Here is a 4,914-nt window from a genome sequence, read left to right on the forward strand (position 1 = left end):
TGTTTGTTGGAAGATGTTTAATCAGAGTTTCCATTTCGGTGCTTGTGATTGGTCTGTTCATATTTTCTATTTCTTCCTGATTCAGTCTTGGCAGGTTGTGCATTTCTAAGAATGTGTCCATGTCTTCCAGGTTGTCCATTTTATTGGCATAGAGTTGCTTGTAGTAATCTCTCATGATCTTTTGTATTTCTGCAGTGTCAGTTGTTACTTCTCCTTCTTCATTTCCAATTCTATTGATTTGAGTCTTCTCCCTTTTTTTCTCGATGAGTCTGGCTCCTGGTTTATCACTTTTGTTTACCTTCTCAAAGAACCAGCTTTTAGTTTTATTGATCTTTGCTATCGTTTCCTTCATTTCTTTTTCATTTATTTCTTTTTTTTAAAGCTTTCATGTAATAAGTTTTCTTATATACATATTACATGAAAAATGTGACACTTGTACTCCCACAGTAAGACAGATAAAGAATCTTATGAATTATTTTAGACAAAATTATCTTGAAAAGGACATTCGCAGTGGATCTTGAAATAAATTCCGTTCTTTTGAGTGGGATATTCTATTTCTGCTGTGACAAATTATCACAAACTTAGTGACTTAAAACAACACATTTACTTCAGGTGTTCAGCAAAGTGAATCAGTTATACATGTACATATATCCACTCTTTCTTTCTTTTTTTCAACTCTTTTCCCATATAGGCCATTACAGACTACTGAGTGGAGTTTCCTGTGCAGTACAGCGGGTTCTTTTTTTATTTTTAATCTTTATTGGGATATAATTGCTTTACAATGGTGTGTTAGTTTCTGCTTTATAACAAAGTGAATCAGTTATACATATACATATGTTCCCATATCTCTTCCCTCTTGCGTCTCCCTCCCTCCCACCCTCCCTACCCCACCCCTCCAGGCGGTCACAAAGCACCGAGCTGATCTCCCTGTGCTATGCGGCTACTTCCCACTAGCTATCTACCTTAGGTTTCGTAGTGTATATATGTCCATGCCTCTCTCTCGCTTTGTCACAGCTCACCCTTCCCCCTCCCCATATCCTCAAGTCCGTTCTCTAGTAGGTCTGCGTCTTCATTCCTGTCTTACCCCTGGCTTCTTCATGACATTTTTTTCCTTAAATTCCATATATATGTGTTAGCATACGGTGTTTGACTTTCTCTTTCTGACTTACTTCACTCCGTATGACAGACTCTAGGTCTATCCACCTCATTACAAAGAGCTCAATTTCGTTTCTTTTTCTGGCTGAGTAATATTCCATTGTATATATGTGCCACATCTTCTTTATCCATTCATCCGATGATGGGCAGTTAGGTTGTTTCCATGGCCGGGCTATTGTATGTAGAGCTGCAACGAACATTTTGGTACATGACTCTTTTTGAATTATGGTTTTCTCAGGGTATATGCCCAGTAGTGGGATTGCTGGGTCATGTGGTCGTTCTATTTGTATTTTTTTAAGGAACCTCCGTACTGTTCTCTACAGTGGCTGTACCAATTCACATTCCCACCAGCAGTGTAAGAGTGTTCGCTTTTCTCCACACCCTCTCCAGGATTTATTGTTTCTAGATTTTTTAATAACAGCCATTCTGACTGGTGTGAGATGATATCTCATTGTAGTTTTGATTTGCATTTTTCTAATGATTAATGATGTTGAGCATTCTTTCATGTGTTTGTTGGCAGTCTGTATATCTTCTCCGGAGAAATGTCTATTTAGGTCTTTTGCCCACTTTTGTGTTGGGTTGTTTGTTTTTTCGTTATTGAGCTGCTTGTAAATTCTGGAGATTAATCCTCTGTCATTTGCTTCATTTTCAAATATTTTCTCCCATTCTGAGGGTTGTCTCTTGGTCTTGTTTATGGTTTCCTTTGCTGTGCCAAAGCTTTGAAGTTTCATTGGGTCCCATTTGTTGATTTTTGTTTTTATTTCCATTTCTCTAGGAGGTGGGTCAAAAAGGATCTTGCTGTGATGTATGTCATAGAGTGTTCTGCCCATGTTTTCCTCTAAGAGTTTGATAGTTTCTGGCCTTACATTTAGGTCTTTAATCCATTTTGAGCTTATTTTTGTGTATGGTGTTAGGGAGTGATCTAATCTCATACTTTTACATGTAGCTGTCCAGTATTCCCAGCACCGCTTATTGAAGAGGCTGTCCTTTCTCCACTGTACATTCCTGCCTCCTTTGTCAAGGACAAGTTGACCATATATGCGCGGGCTTATCTCTGGGCTTTCTATCCTGTTCCATTGTTCTGTCTTTCTGTTTTTGTGCCAGTACCATACTGTCTTGATTCCTGTACCTTTGTAGTATTGTCTGAAGTCAGGGAGCCTGATTCCTCCAGCTCCGTTTTTCGTTCTCAAGATTGCTTTGGCTCTTCGGGGTCTTTTGTGTTTCCATACAAATTGTGACATTTTTTGTTCTAGTTCTGTGAAAAATGCCAGTGGTAGTTTGATAGGGATTGCACTGAACCTGTAGGTCGCTTTGGGTAGTAGAGTCATTTTCACAATGTTGATCCTTCCAATCCAAGAACATGGTATATCTCTCCATGTATTTGTATCATCTTTAATTTCTTTCCTAAGTGTCTTATAATTTCTGCATACAGGTCTTTTGTCTCCTTAGGTAGGTTTATTCCTAGATATTTTATTCTTTTAGTTGCAATGGTAAATGGGAGTGTTTTCTTGATTTCACTTTCAGATTTTTCATCATTAGTATATAGGAATGCCAGAGATTTCTGTGCATTAATTTTGTATCCTGCTACTTTACCACATTCATTGATTAGCTCTAGTAGTTTTCTGGTCGCACCTTTAGGATTCTCTCTGTATAGCGTCATGTCATCTGCAAACAGTGACAGCTTTACTTCTTCTTTTCCGATTTGGATTCCTTTTATTTCCTTTTCTTCTCTGCTTGCTGTGGCTAAAACTTCCAAAACTATGTTGAATAAGAGCGGTGAGAGTGGGCAACCTTGTCTTGTTCCTGATGTGAGTGAAAATGCTTTCAGTTTTTCACCATTGAGGATGATGTTTGCTGTGGGCTTGTCATATATGGCCTTTATTATATTGAGGAAAGTTCCCTCTATGCCTACTTTCTGCAGGGTTTTTATCATAAGTGGGTGTTGAATTTTGTCGAAAGCTTTCTCTGCATCTATTGAGATGATCATATGGTTTTTCTCCTTCAATTTGTTAATATGGTGTATCGCGTGGATCGATTTGCGTATATTGAAGAATCCTTGCATTCCTGGAATAAACCCCACTTGATCATGGTGTATGATCCTTTTGATGTGCTCTTGGATTCTGTTTGCTAGTATTTTGTTGAGGATTTTTGCATCTATGTTCATCAGTGATATTGGCCTGTAGTTTTCTTTCTTTGTGACATCCTTGTCTGGTTTTGGTATCAAGGTGATGGTGGCCTCATAGAATGGGTTTGGGAGTGTTCCTCCCTCTGCTATATTTTGGAAGAGTTTGAGAAGGATAGGTGTTAGCTCTTCTCTAAATGTTTGATAGAATTCGCCTGTGAAGCCACCTGGTCCTGGGCTTTTGTTTGTTGGAAGATGTTTAATCAGAGTTTCCATTTCGGTGCTTGTGATTGGTCTGTTCATATTTTCTATTTCTTCCTGATTCAGTCTTGGCAGGTTGTGCATTTCTAAGAATGTGTCCATGTCTTCCAGGTTGTCCATTTTATTGGCATAGAGTTGCTTGTAGTAATCTCTCATGATCTTTTGTATTTCTGCAGTGTCAGTTGTTACTTCTCCTTTTTCATTTCCAATTCTATTGATTTGAGTCTTCTCCCTTTTTTTCTCGATGAGTCTGGCTCCTGGTTTATCACTTTTGTTTACCTTCTCAAAGAACCAGCTTTTAGTTTTATTGATCTTTGCTATCGTTTCCTTCATTTCTTTTTCATTTATTTCTTTTTTTTAAAGCTTTCATGTAATAAGTTTTCTTATATACATATTACATGAAAAATGTGACACTTGTACTCCCACAGTAAGACAGATAAAGAATCTTATGAATTATTTTAGACAAAATTATCTTGAAAAGGACATTCGCAGTGGATCTTGAAATAAATTCCGTTCTTTTGAGTGGGATATTCTATTTCTGCTGTGACAAATTATCACAAACTTAGTGACTTAAAACAACACATTTACTTCAGGTGTTCAGCAAAGTGAATCAGTTATACATGTACATATATCCACTCTTTCTTTCTTTTTTTCAACTCTTTTCCCATATAGGCCATTACAGACTACTGAGTGGAGTTTCCTGTGCAGTACAGCGGGTTCTTTTTTTATTTTTAATCTTTATTGGGATATAATTGCTTTACAATGGTGTGTTAGTTTCTGCTTTATAAAAAAGTGAATCAGTTATACATATACATATGTTCCCATATCTCTTCCCTCTTGCGTCTCCCTCCCTCCCACCCTCCCTACCCCACCCCTCCAGGCGGTCACAAAGCACCGAGCTGATCTCCCTGTGCTATGCGGCTACTTCCCACTAGCTATCTACCTTAGGTTTCGTAGTGTATATATGTCCATGCCTCTCTCTCGCTTTGTCACAGCTCACCCTTCCCCCTCCCCATATCCTCAAGTCCGTTCTCTAGTAGGTCTGCGTCTTCATTCCTGTCTTCCCCTGGCTTCTTCATGACATTTTTTTTCTTAAATTCCATATATATGTGTTAGCATACGGTATTTGACTTTCTCTTTCTGACTTACTTCACTCCGTATGACAGACTCTAGGTCTATCCACCTCATTACAAAGAGCTCAATTTCGTTTCTTTTTCTGGCTGAGTAATATTCCATTGTATATATGTGCCACATCTTCTTTATCCATTCATCCGATGATGGGCAGTTAGGTTGTTTCCATGGCCGGGCTATTGTATGTAGAGCTGCAACGAACATTTTGGTACATGACTCTTTTTGAATTATGGTTTTCTCAGGGT

The sequence above is a fragment of the Delphinapterus leucas genome, chromosome 1 (genome assembly GCF_059928025.1).
Source record: "Delphinapterus leucas isolate spDelLeu-1000000601 "Yukka" chromosome 1, BTC_Dleu_Yukka2, whole genome shotgun sequence".
NCBI lineage: Eukaryota > Metazoa > Chordata > Mammalia > Artiodactyla > Monodontidae > Delphinapterus > Delphinapterus leucas.